This window comes from Oryctolagus cuniculus, chromosome 18 (assembly GCF_964237555.1).
Source record: "Oryctolagus cuniculus chromosome 18, mOryCun1.1, whole genome shotgun sequence".
In the NCBI taxonomy this organism is placed as follows: domain Eukaryota; kingdom Metazoa; phylum Chordata; class Mammalia; order Lagomorpha; family Leporidae; genus Oryctolagus; species Oryctolagus cuniculus.
In genome coordinates, this window is record NC_091449.1 from 33,843,308 (window position 1) to 33,860,862 (window position 17,555).

Here is a 17,555-nt window from a genome sequence, read left to right on the forward strand (position 1 = left end):
CACAGCGCTTGTGCGTGTCGGGCGTAGGAAGGCGAGCCGTCACAGGGAGGTGATGGGTAAGGCTGGAGATGAGGTTGGTGAGGCAGCCGGGCAGTGCTCAAGGGACCCCCGCCTGGGGGCTGGGCTGGGCCCTGCCAAGAGAGTAAGGGGCAGGTGGGTAGGGCAGATTTCTGTCACTGTTTTGAGCCAAATCCTTTTTTTTTATTATTATATTTATTTGAAAGAGTTATAGAGAGGCAGAGGCAGAGAGAGAGGTCTTCCATCTGCTGGTTCACTCTCCAGATGGCCGCAACAGCTGGAGTTGGACTGATCCAAAGCCAGGAGCCAGAAGCTTCTTTCAGGTCTCCCATGCAGGTGCAGGGGCCCAAGGACTTGGGCCATTTTCCACTGCTTTCCCAGGCCACAGCAGAGAGCTGGATGGGAAGTGGAGCAGCCGGGTCTTGAACTGGCACCCAAATGGGATGCCAGCACTGCAGGCGGCAGCTTTACCTGCTTTGCCACAACGCTGGCCCCAGCCACATACTTCTAAAACTGTGTCCTCTCTCCTCTCTCTCCACCCCCTCCCCTGCCCCCTGCCCCCTGCCCTCTGACCCCGCGCAGCCACGTGCAATGAGTGGTGGTTTCTGTGGAGAGACACAGGGGTCTCAGCAGTACACCGCCAATGCCAGTCCTTGCCTTTGAGTTCCTGAAGCATTCACCTCCACCGCCTAGATGGTCTACACCCCAGCCTCCCAAGAGTTTTACCCAGCACAATATTGAGTGATTGCACAGTTGTGCCAGTGCCACAGCCGCTCTGATCAACCGACAACAGGTGTTTCTGATGTTTTTGCTTTCCCAGGTTTGCTGTTCCAGTTTTCCACGCGTCTGGCGAGCCCCCCCACCCCCCAACTCTGCAGTGTTCGAGCCCCGCGAATGCTCAGCAGCCTCAGGGCACTTGCACTTCCATCTGCCCAGCAAACCTGCTGGCCCAGTGCACAGCTGTCATCCTGGCCCCGCCCCTTCCCCCCCCCCCCCCCCCCGGGAGCCCCTTCCCCCACCCGGGCCATGGCCCCGTTCTCTGGGCCCCTGCTTCCTTCTTTACTGATGAACTCTCCGCGGCCCTTGGTGCACATCCTCCAGGAGCTTCTGGAAGTGCACAGGCGGTAAACAGCCGAGACCCAGCGTGTTCTTCACTGATGCTCAGTTGACAGTTTGGATATGAAAGTCTGGGTTGAAAGGCTTTTTTTTTTTTTTTAAGATTTTAAAGAATTTTTAATTTATTTGACCGGTAGAGTTATAGACAGTGAGAGAGAGAGACAGAAAGAAAGGTCTTCCTTCCGCTGGTTCACTCCCCAAATGGCCACTATGGCTGGTGTACTGTGCCAATCCGAAGTCAGGTTCCAGGTACTTCTCCTGGTCTCCCATGGGGTGCAGGGTCCAAGCACCTGGGCCATCCTCCACTGCACTCCCTGGCCACAGCAGAGAGCTGGCCTGGAAGAGGGGCAACCGGGACAGAATCCGGCACCCTGACCAGGACTAGAACCCAGTGTGCCGGCGCCGCTAGGCGGAGGATTAGCCTAGTGAGCCGCAGCGCCGGCCGAAGACATTTTTCTTAAATGTTGATTTCTTTTCCTCTTTTGAATGGCAGAGTGAGAGGAAGAGAGCTCTTCCATCTACCAATTGGCGGCAACAGCCAGGGCTGGGCCCGGTGGAAAAGGAGCCTGGAACTCTCCCAGGTCTCCCATGTAGGGGGGTGGCAGGGGCTGGAGCACTTCAGCCATCATCTGCTGCCTCCTAGGATACGTTCACAGGAGGCTGGATCGGAAGTGGGCACTCTGTTTTGGGATGAGGGCGGCCCAGGCAGTGGCCTAATCTGCTGTGTCACAACCCGCACTCCAACATTTTCCTTTTAGAAAGTGGAAGCTCCCGGTGCTACGAGAAGCCTCAAGGGAGTCACCTTGTTTTCCTCTTGACACTTGTGGGGACTTGGTTTCCATACGAGATGTCGCCTCCACGGAAGTTAGGCAGGTCTGTTGTCATCTGCTGTTCTGGGCTCGGGATGCAGCTGCATTTATCCGGTGCCACGTGTCCTTCAGTCCCTGGAAATCTGGAATTCTTATTTTTTAAAAAATATTTATTTATTCAAGAGTGAGAGTTACACAGAGAGAGGAGAGGCAGAAAGAGAGAGAGAGAGAGGTCTTCCATCCCCTGGTTCACTCCCCAATTGGCTGCAACGGCCAGAGTTGTGCTGATCAGAAGCCAGGAGCCAGGAGCTTCTTCCGGGTCTCCCACATGGGTACAGGGGCCCAAGGACTTGGGCCATCCTCCGCTGTTACCCCAGGCCATAGCAGAGACTGAATTGGAAGAGGAGCAGCCGGGACTAAAACCGGCGCCTATATGTGATGCCAACGCTGCAGTCCAGGGCATCAAGCTATCGCGCCACAGCGCCGGCCCCCTTGGGCTGTCTTCTACTGCTTTCCCAGGCCATAGCAGAAAGCTGGATCTGAAGTGGAGCAGCTGGGTCTCGAACTAGCGCCCATATGGGATGCCAACATTGCAGCCAGGGCGTTAACCTGCTGCACCATATAGCACCGGCCCCTTAAATTCTTATTTTATTACACACTTTTTTTAAAAAAATAATTTTTGTAGGTATTTATGTATTTGAAAGGCAGAGAGATTAGTCATCCCAAATTCACACAGTAGCCAGGGCTGCGCTAAGCCCAAGCCAGGAGCTGGGAACCCATCCGGGTCTCCCACACTGGGGGCAGGGACCCAATTACTTGAACCATCCCTGGATACTTTCCAGGGAGCACATTAGCAGGAAGTTGGATTTGAAGCTGAGACAGGACTTGACCCAAGGCACTTGATACTAGATAGAGACATCCCACGAGGTGGCTTAACCCCCTAGGCCATAGCGCTGGCCCCCAAAGATTTTATTTTTTTAAAAGAAATGGCTGGGGCCTGTGCTGTGGCATGCTAGGTTAATCCTCCACCTGTGGCGCCAGCATCCCATATGGGCACTGGTTCTAGTCCTGGCTGCTCCTCTTACGATTCAGCTCTCTGCTGTGGCCTGGGAAAGCAGTGGAAGATGGCCCAAGTCCTTGGGCCCCTGCACCCACGTGGAGACCTGGAGAAAGCTCCTGGCTCCTGGCTTCGGATCAGCTCAGCTCCGGCCGATGTGGCCATGTGGGGAGTGAACCAGCAGATGGAAGACTCTCCTTTTCGCCTCTCTCTTTCACTGTGTCTGTAACTCTATCTCTCAAATAGACAAAATATTTTTTTAAAGAATCGCATTGTTGACATTTTAGTGGCCTTCAGGAAGCAACACACATAGGTAATGGGCTCAATCTACTCTGTCCTGGCCATTTTTCTGACATAAAATTTTTTTACAGATTGATTTGTTTATCTGAGAGGGAGAGAAACAGAGGGACAGGGAAGGGGAGAGGAAGACACCTTACATCCCCTGGGTCATTCCCCACATGATGCTGACAACCAGGGCTGGGTCAGAACTCTATCCGGGTGGCAGGGACTCAAGCCCTTGCGTCATCGCCTGCTGCTCCTTGGTGCATTAGCAGAAGCTGGACGGGAAGCAGAGGCAGGGCTGGGTCCCAGGCACTCTGATGTGGGACACCTGTGTCCCCAGCAATGGCTTCACCCACTGCGCCACAACCCCTGTTCGTCTTCTGACGTCAGAGTGCATGGCCAGGGGAGAAGGGTGTACTTCAAAAGGTTTGTGGAAAGTGGAATTAAAAAGTTTGTGGAAAGTAGAATTAAAAGTCCTAAATAGCACTCTGGCCTCAGAATCAGCCCTAAAGGCACTCGGATCTGGCTGAAAAGCCCATGAGAGTATTTCAGGCATGGAAAGCCAAGACACTCTGGCAAAAAGATCTCTGTGAGTGAGATCCCAGTGGAAAGAACAGGTCTTCAAAGAGGGAGGTGCCTTTCTCTGAAGGGAGGAGAGAACCTCCACTTTGACTATGACCTTGTCTAAACAAGATAAGAGTCGGAGAACTCAAGGGGCTTCCATAGCCTTGGAAACTCATGACTGGTGCATAGGGAGATTACTGATGCCATAAACAGGAGTGTCAATTTGTAAAGTCAACAACAGGAGTCACTGTGCACTTACTCCTCATGTAGGATCTCTGTCCTTAATGTGCTGTACACTGAGGCTTAATGCTATAACGAGTACTCAAACAGTATATTTCACTTTGTGTTTCTATGGGGGTGCAAACTGTTGAAATCTTTACTTAATGTACACTAAACTGATCTTCTGTTAAAAAAAAAAAAAAAAAAAAAGAAAAGAAACTATCAATTCCCAACTTGACTCTCACTGGGATTAAACATGACAATAGGTCTGATCTGATTTCATCATCATTTAAAAAAAAATCATCTATTATTTTTCACTTTATGTTTCTGTGTGGGAACAAACTGTTGAAATCCTTACTTAAGGTATACTAAGCTGATCTTCTGTATACTAAGATAATCGAAAATGAATCTTGATGTGAATGGAAGGGGAGAGGGAGTGGGAAAGGGGAGGGTGGTGGGTGGGAGGGACGGTATGGGGGGGAAAGCCATTGTAACCCATGAGACGTACTTTGGAAATTTATATTCATTAAATAAAAGATAAAAAAAAATAAAAAATTAAAAAAAAAATTAGAAGCAGAAAAAAAAAAAAGATTTTTTTTGGTGCAAAAAAAAAAAAAAAAAAACCACTTTGGAAATCCCTGCATAGTTCTTTCCTGAAATGCATTTTCCATGAACTTTTTTTTTTTAAATTTATTTATTTATTTGAAAGTCAGAGTTACACACACACACACACACAGGTCTTCCATCCGATGGTTCACTCCCTAATTGGTCGCAACAGCCAGAGCTGTGCCGATCGGAAGCTAGGAGCCAGGAGCTTCCTCCTGGTATCCCACACGGGTGCAAGGGCTCAAGGACTTGGGCCATCTTTGACTGCTTTCCCAGGCCATAGCAGAGAGCTGGATCAGAAGAGGAGCAGCCAGGACTCGAACCAGTGCCCGTTTGGGATGCCGGCGCTTCAGTCCAAGGTGTTAACCCGCTGTGCCACAGCGCCAGTCCCTCCATGAATGTTTGAAGACTCCTCAGAGGACTTCAGAATCTGGCATCTTGAGGAGTCGAGGAGTGGGCTGAAGGAGTGGCTGAGACTGGGGATGGGGCACAGGCCCACTGTGGACAGCAATTCTTATCTCTCGGGCCTATCAGCTTCTACTCCAAAGGGCCTATCTCTGTTCAAATTAAAAACCATGAGCCAGAAACAGGCACTGTGGTGCGGCGAGCTGAGCCGCTGCTTGGGACGTCGCATCCCATGTCAGAGTGCCTGGTGCGAGTCCTGCTTTTCCACTTCCCATCCAGCTCCCTGCTAATGCACCTGGGAAGGCAGCAGACGATGGCCCCAGTGCTGAGATACCCGGATGGAGTTCAAGGCTCCTGGCTTTGGCCTGGCCCAGACCTGGCTGCTGTGGCCATTTGGGGGAGTGAACCAGTGGACGGAGGATTTCTCTCTCTCTCTCTCTTTTAAAAAACCATTGGCGGCCGGCACCGCGGCTCACTAGGCTAATCCTCCGCCTTGTGGCGCTGGCACACCGGTTCTAGTCCTGGTCAGGGCGCCGGATTCTGTCCCGGTTGCCCCTCTTCCAGGCCAGCTCTCTGCTGTGGCCCGGGAGTGCAGTGGAGGATGGCCCAAGTGCTTGGGCCCTGCACCCCATAGGAGACCAGGATAAGTACCTGGCTCCTGTCATTGGATCAGCGCGGTGCGCTGGCCACAGCGCGCCGGCTGCGGGGGGCCATTGGAGGGTGAACCAACGGCAAAGGAAGACCTTTCTCTCTCTCTCTCTCACTGTCCACTCTGCCTGTCCAAAAAAAAAAAAAAAAAAAAAAAAAAACCATTGGCTGCATTGCCCATGCCTGTTGCTCCCAGAGCGTCTATGGCAAGGTGAGCACCCCTGGAGGACCCAAGGCAGGGGAGGAGGCCCCTCCCTCCATGGGGGCAGTGGCGAGGACCTTCTGGGAGGCAAGCAGCAGCCCACACAGCGCTCTGCACGGGGCCTGGAGATGGTGACCAGGACAGCACTGGCTTGGGGGCCTCGCGTGCTGTCTGCCTTGGCCCTAAGTCCTACTGCTGAGGAAAGTGGTGGGATGGAGACACAGTGGCGGAGACTGACTCCCAGTGCCTCCAGGATCTGCACACCGCACATAATGAAAATCACAGGCACAGGTGGTGGGGGCCTCCGGAGCCCTCCTCATGGGATGGGGAGGGTGAGCGGTGAGCAGCAGCCTCCAGCGTGGACTCGGCTTCCTGTGCTGACTCCTTCAAAATGAGTACAACTTCTCTCCTGGAAGTTTTCAAATAATCCTCTTCTTAGGGGTGGCACTGTGGAGTAGTGGGTAAAGCCACTGCCAGCAGTGCCAGCATCCCATACGGGCACCAGTTCTAGTCCCGGCTGCTCCACTTCCGATCCAGCTCTCTGCTATGGCCTGGGAAAGCAGTAGAAGATGGTACGACTCCTTGGGCCCCTGCCCCTGGGTGGGAGAGAGACCACAATGGAGTTCCTGGCTCCTGGCTGGAGCCAGGAGTTCCAAGCCCTGGTTATTGCCATTTGGGCAGTGAACCAGCAGGTGTAAGACCTCTCTCTCTGTCTCCGCCTCTCTGTAACTCTGCCTTTCAAATAAATAAATACATCTTTTTTAAAAAGTCTTATAATAAAAAAAAAATGTACGGGTAGCAAGTGGACCTAACTGCTTCCCCTCAAACTACTACCAGTTCATCCAGGAGAAGCCGTTGCTGTTCCTGTCTGATTCGAGAGGCATCCTTGTCACGAACTAAACTCACGCAGGTTTCAAAACAACACATCTTCCCAGCCCGCAGCCCTTGATCAGACTCTTCATCACCTGAGAGCCGGCGGCATCGGCACCCCTGGGGCAGGAGGCGGTGAAAAGCCCAGCGCCCACCCTGGCTCTGCAGTGCGCCTGGCGGTACCCACCTCAGTGGGAGAAGCACTGAGGACCAGGCCCTCCCCTACCCCGAGATGCCACCTGCAGAGATGGGGGCGGGGTCTCGTGGGGTGTCACTCACTGCCTCCATCTCCGTCTCCATCTCGCTGTGTCTGGTCGGCAGTGTTGATCATAGATTTTGTAGGAAGATGATACACAGGTGCTGGGGTGGGAAGCCACAGTATTGCTCCCTCCCTGGGAGCCCCCAGCGCTCTGCTGGGAGAGGAGAAGCTCGGGGCACACACAGCTGGGGTGCAGAGGCACTGGCTGTTCTGGGGGCCTTGAGGCCGACAGGTGGGCCCAGTTGCTTCTGGGAGGCTGATGCCTGCTGCTCTCGGGGCAAGGTGGGGAGGGCTTGCTGCAGAGACGGGAACCTAATCTGAGACTGCCCACTTGCTTGCTTGCCGGCTGCAAGGGGAGCCGGCTTCCAAATGTGATGCCTCAGCCTGGTTTCAAAGAGGGGGCCTCTGGGCCAGGTTCCAGGCCTGCGTGGGCAGCAAGACTATGCCACACCAGGGAAGTGGGGGTATGGAACTCCAGGATGCCACCACAGGGTTCCAGTAGACCGGGGATTCTCCAATAGATGGCCGGGGCAGGGGGCAGGCATGCAACGCAGCGCTTCAAATAGCACTCGAGATGTCTGCACTGGGTCCAAACCACTCTGCTTCCCATCCACTTCATCCACTTCCTGTTAACACACACCCTGGGAGCCAGCAGCAGGTGGCTCCATGCTTGGATCCCTGCCACCCACATGGGAGACCCAGGTTGAGTTTCCAGCTCTTGGCCCAGCTGCTGCAAACAGATGAGGAGTAAACCAGTAGCTGAACATGGCCCTCTGTCTCTTGGCCTTTCAAATAAAATGAAAGTAAGTTTTTTTATATATTAAAGATTTATTTATTTTACTTGAAAGGCAGAGTTATGGGGAGGTTCAGTCCCCAAAGCTGGGCTTTCTGAAGCCAGGAGCCAGGAGCTTCTTCTGGGTCTCCCACCTGGGCACAGGGGCCCAAGGACTTGGGTCATCTTCCACTGTTTTCCTAGGCGCATTAGCAGAGAGCTGGATCAGAGTGGAGGTGCCGGGACTTGAACCGGAGCCCATATGGGATGCCGGCGCAGCAAGTGGCAGCTTTACCTGCTAGAGCACAGCTCTGGCACCAAGTTAAAATTAAAGTACAGATTGGCTGGTTCCTCCTGTGGCAATCTGGCTGGCAGGGGGAATGGGAGGTTGGACCTGAGACCTGGGCATGACAGATGCCCCTGTGACCCCCTCCCAGCCAAGAGCGAGCCCTGACCACCGGCTCCACCCCCGGTTTGAGGGAACACTGGCTGGGCTGGTTGCGAGGGACTCTGAGGTCGTGAGTGCCAAGCCCTCCTGGACTTGATGACCCCGCCTTTGGTCCCCTCCCTCCCTGGTGACTCAGAGGAGCTTTCTTGCTCCCTACCATTTCTGGGGCCCCGCCCTGGGTGACAGGGGTCACAGCAAGGCTACCACACCTACTTTCTTAGGCAGGCTTTGTCTTCCGGGCTCGGGGCAAGGTCACCTGGACCAGCAAGACTGGAGGTGGGCGGCAGCCCCCTGTGGACCCCCTGGGAGGGCACGTGCCAGCCGACCGCGGAGGCTTCCAGAAACCGGGCAGACGCAGCTGACGGAGTTTGCTAGAAAGAGTTTTCCTGGGGCTGGGGCGGGCCCGCGCTCCGAACACGTGCGTGAGTCACTGGGAGAAAATACTTCTGCAAAGCTTTTATTTCCTGCCGGTGTCCGAAGGTGGCCAGGGAGGCGGCGCCTCCAGCCTCTCAGGGCGGGCTGGCGGGCGGGCAGGGGCAAGCCGCACCCCGGCCGCCTCGGCAGCCTGGGCCCCGCCGCCCGCGCCCGCGCCCGCGGCCTGGGCCCGGCGGCCAGCGGGGGGCGCCTGCGGTCGCTCCCGCCCGCAGCGCCGGGCCCGCCCGCGGACACTCGGGCGGCGGCGGCGGCGGCGGAGCGGAGCCGCGAGGCAGGTGAGAGCGCTCGGGCCACGGTTCGGGGGTGCAGGGGCCGGAGACCCGCGACTCGGGCCCGCGCCCGCGCCGGGGCGGGTGTGAGCTCCAGGCGCCTCCAGCCGGTCCCCTTTCTCGATCCCGAGGCGTGGGAGTGAGGGGATGAGGGGTCGCGGGCCTGAGCGGGGCTGCCCGGGGAAGCCCCCCCAGCGTGTGTGTGCCAGCTGCTGCTGAGGCTTGGTTGGGTCTTCTCCGATGCCCGCTCGCTTGGCTCCCAAGCCTGCTGCCTTCCCGCAGGGAGAGGCTCAGTGGACAGTGCCCCAACCCCACTTCCCTGATGGCAAGACTGAGACTGGAGCGACGTGCAGGGCCCCGGGTGCCCTGGCGCTGTCCCCCTTGGGGCTCCTGGGTATGTTTGCTGACCGAGGATGGCAGAGTCGCCCTGCTGGCTCTGTCCCGCTGGTCAGGGCCTGGCTACCATCTCTGTGAATACAGCACCAGGGAGAGAGGCTGGGTGAGGGCCTGGATGAGCCCCAGCAGGGGTGAGGTGGTGACAGGCGGTAAACCCCAACCCTCCCCACAGGAAGGGGAGGGCACAGGTGCCCGCGACCCTGATGGGCAGAACCCTGCTGGAGCCTGTCACGCGTGATGTGGGCTCTTCTCCCTCCTCTTGTCCATCCCGGGTCTCCTTTCTCAAAAGCTCAGGACTCGGAGTGAAAGCTGAGGGTGAGCCCCTGGCGCTTTGCTGCGCAGGGCATTGGAGGCCGTGGTCTCGGGGCCTGTGGTGAGGGACTCTGGACTCCGCTGTGGCTTTCAGAGGTGGGCCAGGTGCCCTCGTGGGAGAGGGGCTTGCTTGGGGGAGGGATGAGAACCCAGGTCTGGCGAGCAGGGTCCAGGTGCAGACCGAAGTGCTGTGCGCAGGATTCGTACCGGCCGTGGTGCCCGCGCACTGGTGAGAGGGGCTGCCCACCCCCCGGCGGGTTCTAGAGGAGGGCGGGGAGAAGGGGAAGGCGAGGAAGTCCTCCAGTCCACAGCCGCTGCCCCTCCCTTGTTTCATTCGAGGTGAATTAGGCTGGGCTGGGAGCAGTGGCCCCTTTTACAGGTGGGGGAAGCTGAGATCCTCACAAACCTCACCAAGTTAGGCCAGGAGCTGGAAGTGGGGCCGGTCTTGCCGTGCGCTCAGATGTGGTTCTGGGGGGGGGGTCCGTTTGAGTACAGGTCAGGCCCTGTGTGCCCATGCAGGCAGAGCTCAGAGGTTCTCTTAAGTTCCCCACCAAGGGCAAAACCCTTCAGCTCCCCGCCCACCCCACTCCTACCCCTCAGCTGACCCTGTGCTCTGGACCCCCCCCCCCCCGCTCATTAGCTGGTGCAGGTACTGTGCATGGGAACACGGTGGCTGGGTTGGCTCCTGGCTGAATCGGTGGGCCTGCCTGTGTCTGGGCAGGAGGCAGAGAGCTGAGTTCTGAGCCCCTTGGCCAGGGGTGAGGACAGGGTGGCCACACTTTGGCCCCGGACGCTCACCCAGCAGGCAGGCCGAGCCGAGCCGTGCATCATGGGTGGATGCCGGGGCAGGGCCCTGTGTGTGTGCGCGTGTGTGTGTGGGGGGATCTTTGGGGTTGCTTTGTCCGCAGGTCATTTTCTTTTATTCATGCTTTCCGTAGTCTCAGGGTTATCTGTGATGAGGAAGAAGCAGGACACTTTTCGTGTCTGTCCGGGCTGGTGCATTTCCAGAGCGGTTCCCCTGCCTCAGACTTGGAGTTGGTTTGCAGGTGAGCGCTGGAAGCTGCTGCAGACTTCTCAGCCCCCTGGGGGCCCAGGGACGCGGCCCCAGGATTCAGTCTCACGGCCCGGACAGAACGGGTGGGAGGCAGCAAAGGCCCAGTGGGGGGCCTGTCCCTGTCCCCTGGGCGTCTGCTGGCGTCTGTGGCTCAGGCCATTGGGCAGCTGTCTGATGAGCCCTCCCTGGAGGGAACCAGGCATGCTGGTGGCCCCTCTCGGCCCTGAGCCGCCGTCCCCTCCCCGAATTTGGGAGTCAAAGGCAGTGATTTTCTTTTTCTTTTTCTTTTTTTTTTTATAAAGATTTATTTATTTCAAAGAGTTACACAGAGAGAGAAGAAGAGGCAAAGAGAGAGAGAGAGAGAGAGGTCTTCCATCCATTGGTTCACTCCCCAGATGGCCACAACGGCTGGAGCTGCGCCGATCCGAAGCCAGGAGCCAGGCTGTCCCACGTGGGTGCAGGGTCCCAAGGACTTGGGCCATCTACTGCTTCCCCAGGCTATAGCAGAGAGCTAGATCCAAAGTGGAGCGGCCGGGTCCCGAACCGGCACCCATATGGGATGCCGGCACACAGGTGGCGGCTTTAACCCACTATGCCACAGCGCCAGCCCCAGGAAGTGATTTTCTAGGGTGATGTTGCCAGTCCTGGGTTAGAATTGTAGGGCGGGAGTTCTGGGCCCTGTGGGGAGTGGACACTGCCCCCACATCCCTGTGGGCTGGGCCCCGGGCAGTGACCCGAGGACCCTTGCCGAGGAGGCTGAGTTCGTGTGGTCCGCCTGCAGGCGGCAGGCCCTGCCGTGGCTCCCTTGGGTCCTGTCTGCTCTGTGCTGTAAGAACTTGCAGCTCCCGGCCTCCCAGCCTCGCTCCAGCTCTTCTTCCTGGCACCTTCTCTCCAGCGCAGTCGCATCCTGTGGCTGCGACAGAGCGCACATCCCTCCTGGTGCCAGGAGCCCCCTCCAGCCTGGTCGGGCTCTGTGGCAGGGCTGTGGTCTGGGGACCCCGAGGACTTCCGGCTGTGCCTCTGGGGCTCCACCTTCCTCTGCTTTTTGGATGGACATGGGCACTTGGGCCTGGGTGTTGCTATAAAAGGAGAGAAACGCGGGCCCAGTCCTCCAGACCTGAGCGCATTCTTTACCTGGAAATGTCTCGGTGTGGCCCCACGGGGGTGGGGGTGGGCATCCAGCCAGGGCCATGGCCAGGTGCAGGGAGCTGGTGACAGGAAGCCGAGTGTGTGCACAGGAGGCTACTCCTTCAGTTCATGGCCACCTGCCCGGCGAGGTGGCCTGAGCAGCCATCTAGCTGTTTGCAGAGGGAGCTGCTGCTGTGTTCTGTTAGAGACAACAAAGGCTATTTGCTAACTCTTAGGTCCAGAGGACCAGAGCCAGGCTCTTGAGGCTGGAGCCCCTGGGCCCGAGGCCCAGCTGAGAGTCTAGGTGAGCACTTTCGCCTCTCATAGGCTCAGTTGCCCATATGTAAAATGGGGACGATAAGAGAACCCCCCTCAGAGGTTAGGGGAGACCAAAGAGATGTGACAAATGCAGTGTGTGAGCCCAGGCTGCAAAGAAGGGTGCAGAGGGCATCATTGGGACAGCTGCGAAGGCTGTGGGTTCTGTGGCACGTCAGCATGCAGAGAGCAGCCCTCGGTCGTGGGAACCATGCACCATTTAGGAATAAAACAACAGTCACTCTCAAAAGAAGCCAGTACATCCGGGGGCACCTGGAAGAGTTGGTGGGAGTGGAATGAAGATGTTGGTGCGGTTTGGCCTTGGTGGGTTGTGTGTAGGTGCACAGTCTTTTCTCTCCTGCTTGCCTCTGCTTCTCCGGGGTTCAGGGTCGGGGGGACCTCGCTACCTTCCTGGAGGGCGGTGGGAAGGATCTGGCTGCGGCTGGTCGGCCATGAGCAGGCTGGGCTCTGCACGCTCGTGGCTCTGGTGTGGGCTCCCCAGCAGCAGGTGCAGGTCAGTGGGAGGGTTGAGCACAGGCGGGGGAGGGGTATGCCTGTTTGTGGGGAGGGCAGTGGTGGGGCCGACATTGCTCGCATGACCTTGTCAGTGGGCCCTGAGGTCCCTCTGACAGAGGAGGAAGCAGGCTCAGTGCGGGTGTTGGGGGAGCTCACTGGAGAGTTTAGTGTGTGAATACTGGGGAAACTAAGGCCCGGGGTCCCCCAAATGGGCGGCCGCAATGTCTGGGTTGGAAGCCAGCGTTCCTGCTTCCTGGACTGAAGCTACGAGCTGCAATCCCAGGAGGAGGAGAAAGTCAGCTCATTTCTCATGTTTAAATGGCTCTGATTTTTATAAAATTTATTTGAGACAGAGGCAGAGAGAGAGAGAGAGAGAGAGAGAGAGAGAGAGAGGCAGACAGAAGGTACAGGTGGAAGGGAGAGACGGACAGAGGCAGACACACGGAAACATAGAGGCAGACACCAAGATGAAGAGACTGGGAGAGAGCTCCTATCCGCTGGTTCAGTCCCCACATGCCTGCGACAGCCTGGCGGAAGCTGGCGCTGGGAACTCCCTCCAGGTCTCTCCTGTTGGTGCCAGCCGCTGCCTCTCAGGGTGTGCATTAGCAGGAGCTGGAGTCGGGACTCGAACCCAGGCACTCTAATGTGGGATGCAGCCATCTTAACTGCTAGGCTTCAAGGAACTTTAACTTTTAATTAAAGGAATAATGCACATTTAATTATTGAAAAATCATAAAATATAAGCAAGAAGTGGGAGAAACCTTAGAACCTGTTGTCTTTGCAGTAACTCCTTCCAGCTGACTTTGTAACCAATACTAAGAAAGCGAACTTGAGGTGCACGGTGCTCCCCACGGTCCTCTGCCGACAGCCCTATGCCTGCGGGGCTGTGTGTGTGCTGAGTTAGGCGGGGGAAGAGGCCATGTCTCTGATCCACCCCCTGGGCTGGATTCAGGCTGTTTCTGAGGGCTCTACTGAGCGGCTGGCGGCTGTGCCCTTGTTCGTGGATTCCCTTTTTTTCAGAGTGAAACGGGTCTGTTCTTCAACCTGGTGGCGTCTGCAGGTAGGGTGCGGCAGCGCCATGTCTTGGGACGTGGATGTCCCCTGCGCCAAGGGCCTCCCGTTCCCCAGGTCAACTCCTTTGTGGAGGATGAGACAGGGAGGAGTTCCCAGGAGAGCGCTAAGATGCTGCCCATAGGCTGCTGTGGAAGCTGTTGGGGGTGAGGGGAGGACGGCTGCCCCCTGCGGGTGGTCTCGGGGAGCTGGCACCTGTGGCCTCCTGCGCTTCCTCCCGGAGGGCTCAGGGAGGCTGTGGGGAGGGCTGCACCTGTCCCTGTTTCTCTCTCCCATCATAGGGAGTGGGGTCACGTCCCTGGCTCTAAGATGTGGCCGAGTCACTTTGCTTTGACGTCCCCGTGGTCCTCCGCTGTGGGAAGGAGCTAAACTCGATCCCTCATTGTGTAACTCAAGGGAGAGCAGGGGCCCCAAGCTCAGGTGACGACAGCGTTTCCACATTTCCGGCCGGAAAGATGAAAGAAGGTGGAACAGCGTGCCTGCCCCTCAGCCAACCCTGGCCAAGCTCAGCCCCTCCCGACATGGGATCACGTCATCTGTCAAAATTGCCGTCCACAGCGCGGAACCATAAGGATTCTCTTACAAGCACACGGGTACCAAACGGCTGTTAGAACTAACCTACGAACACAGAACAGCTGCAGGGTGCCGGCCAGACGCGCAAAGGCGGCAGTGTTTCTGTGCCATTCACTTTCCAGAAACAAAACCAAGAAAACTGTCCTGTGTAGTGTAGCATCAAGAACAGCAAAATGCTTAGGCGTAAACAGTGCAAGGAAGGATTTGTACGCAGAAAACTAGGACGAGTTAATGAGACGCTGGAGACAGAAAGAAGTGGAAAGTGTTCGCAGATCGGAAGGATTAATCGTTAAAGTGATGGGCAGAGTCAATGCGGTGCCCATCAAAATTCCAAGGACCTGTTTTCACGGAAATGGAAAATGATTCTAAAATTCTTGTGACACTAAGACTCCCAGTGCCCAAAGCAGTTTTGCACAAAGCTGGAGATGTTACATTATCTGATTCCAAACTATATTACAAAGCTGTAGTAATTACGACAGCATGGCACCGGCATAAAGATAAACACATTGGGGGCCGGCGCCGTGGCTCACTTGGTTAATCCTCCACCTGCGGTGCTGGCATCCCATATGGGCACCAGTTCTGGTCTCGGTTGCTCCTCTTCCAGTCCAGCTCTCTGCTGTGGCCCGGGAGTGCAGTGGAGGATGGCCCAAGTGCTTGGGCCCTGCACCCGAATGGGAGACCAAGAGGAAGCACCTGGCTCCTGGCTTTGGATTAGCGCAGCACCAGCCATAGCGGCTATTTGTGGGGTGAACCAATGGAAGGAAGACCTTTCTCTCTGTCTTTCTCTCACCTCTCAAATAAAAAAAAAAAAGATAAACACATTGGCTAGTGGAGCAAAATGGAAAGCCTAGGCGTGAACCCATGCGCTTATGGTCAATTGGCATTTAACAGTGGCGCTAAAAGCAAAGGGCGAAGGAAGTTTCTTCAATAGAGGGATTTGAGAAGACTGGATGTCCACATTCAGAAGAAGAACACTGAACCCTTATTTCAAACCATATGCAGAAATCAACTCAAAATGTATTAAAGACTTAATGTGAGGCTTGAACTTATACAACTACTAGGAGAAAACTTACATAACGTTGGTCTGGGCGGGGCTGGCATGGCATAGCAGGTGGGGCTGCTGCTTCCGATGTCATCGGCCTATACTGGGGAGCTCCGGTTCAAGTCCTGGCTGCTCCACTTCCAGTCTAGTTCTTTGATAATGCACCTGGGAAAGCAATGGATGATGACCCAAATACTCAGGCTCCTGCCACCCACGTGGGAGACCCGGATGGAGTTCCAGGCTCCTGGTCTGGGCCCAGGACTAGCCTCAGCCATTGTGGTCATTTGGAGAGTGAACGGCAGATGGAAACTTTCTCTCTTTCTCTTTCACCTTTCAAATAAAGAAAGAAAAATCTTAAAACAAGGGGCCGGTGCTATGGCGTAGTGGGTAAGGCCACTGCATGTAGTGCCGGCATCCCATGTGTGCACTAGTTCAGGTCCTGGCTGCTCCACTTCCAATCCAGCTCTCTGCTGTGGCCTGGGAAAGCAGTAGAAGATGGCCCAAGTCGGTGGGCTCCTGACCTGCATGGGAGACCCAGAGGAGGCTCCTGGCTTCGGATCAGCGTAGCTCCAGCTGTTGCAGCTATTTGGGGAATGAACCAGATGGAAGGCTTCTCTCTCTCTCTGCTTCTCTGTAACTCTGCCTTTCAACTAAATAAAAAAATTTTCAAAACAAAACATTGGCTTGGGCAATTTTTTTTATTTGATCTGAGGAGCTCAGGCAACAAAAGCAAAAATAGACAAATAAGGTTATATCAAATCAAAAAGTTTCTTTACAACAAAGGAAAGAACAGAGTGAAGAGGCAGCAAAATATTTGCAAGCCAGATATTTGACTAAAGTTTATTATTGGAGGTATATAAGGAACCCAACTCAATAGCAAGAAAACAAATATCCTGAATTAAAAAAATGGTCAATGACCTTAACTAGATACATTTTAGAAGGCATACAGATGGCCAGGAGATATATTTTTTAAAAAAATGTGGCATAGGTAAAGAAACTGCCTGCAGTGCCAGCATTGCATGTGGGTGCTGGTTCATGTCCCTGCTGCTCCACTTCTGATCCTGTCCCCTGCCAACATGCCTGGGAAGGCAGTGGAAGATGGCCCAACTTCTTGGGCCCCTGCCACCTATGTAGGAGACTCAGATGAAACTCCTGGTGCCAGCCTGGTCCTGTCATGGCTGTTGCAGCCATCTGGAGTGTGAACCCATGGATGGAAGATCTCTCTCTTTCTCTCTGTAACTCTTTCAAATCAAATAAATCCTTTTTTATTTTAAAAATATTTTTAAATATTTATTTATTTTTATTTGAAAGTCACAGTTACCTGGAGAGAGGAGAGGCAGAGAGAGAGAGAGGTCTTCCATCTGCTGGTTCACTCCCCAATTGGTTGCTATGACCAGAGCTGTGCCGATCCGAAGCCAGGAGCCAGGTGCTTCTCCTGGTCTCCCATTGGGTGCAGGGACCCAAGGGCTTGGGCCATCCTCCACTGCTTTCCCAGACCATAGCAGAGAGCTGTATGGAAAGTGGAGCAGCGGGGACTTGAACCAGTGCGCCCACATGGGATGCCAGCACTGCAGGCAGCTTTACCCACTACACCACAGCTTTGAAAGGCATAGTTACAGAGAGAGAAGGAAAGAAAGAGGGATCTTTTATCTGGTGGTTCACTCCCCAAATGGCCACAGTGACTAGGGCTGGGCCAAGCTGAAGCCAGGAACAAGGAGCTTCATCCAGGTCCCCCACATGGGTGCAGGGGCCCACACACTTGGGCCATCTTCTGCTGCTTTCCCAGGTGCATTAGCAGAGAACAGGATTGGAGCTGGAGCAACTAGGACTCAAACTGGCACTGCAGGCGACGGCTTAACCTGTGGTGTCACAGAGCCAGCCGCCTGCTATTCAGCTCCCTGCCAATGTGCCTGGGAAAGCAGCAGGTGATGGCCCAAGAACTTGAATCCCTGCCACCCAGGTGGGAGACCCCGATGGAGTTCCTGGCTCATGGCTTCAGCCTAGCCCAACCCCAACTCCCTAGCCATTTGGGGAGTGATCCAGCAGATGGAAGCTCTCTCTGTCTCTTTGTCACTCTGCCTTTCAGAAAAGTGAAACATAAAAGATAAAAAATATTAGCCAGGATGTGTAGGAAAAGGAAGTCTTGTTCACTGTTAGTGGAAATAGACA

At 55.4% G+C, this 17,555-nt stretch overlaps 1 protein-coding gene across 3 annotated transcripts in view; it reads left to right on the forward strand.

Annotated features, from left to right (window-relative positions):
* Positions 1–8,529: 8,529 nt before the first annotated feature.
* ADCY7 (adenylate cyclase 7) overlaps positions 8,530–17,555 on the forward strand; it is a 59,107-nt gene continuing 50,081 nt past the window's right edge. Inside the window, exon 1 of one of the 3 annotated variants that reach the window (XM_051833918.2) lies at positions 8,530–8,551. The gene's annotated coding sequence lies outside the window, so the exon portion shown is untranslated. Of the gene's footprint in view, positions 8,552–8,930; positions 8,986–10,711; positions 10,734–17,555 lie in introns of those variants that run through there. The other 2 variants (XM_051833912.2, XM_051833917.2) reach the window with 2 other exon arrangements.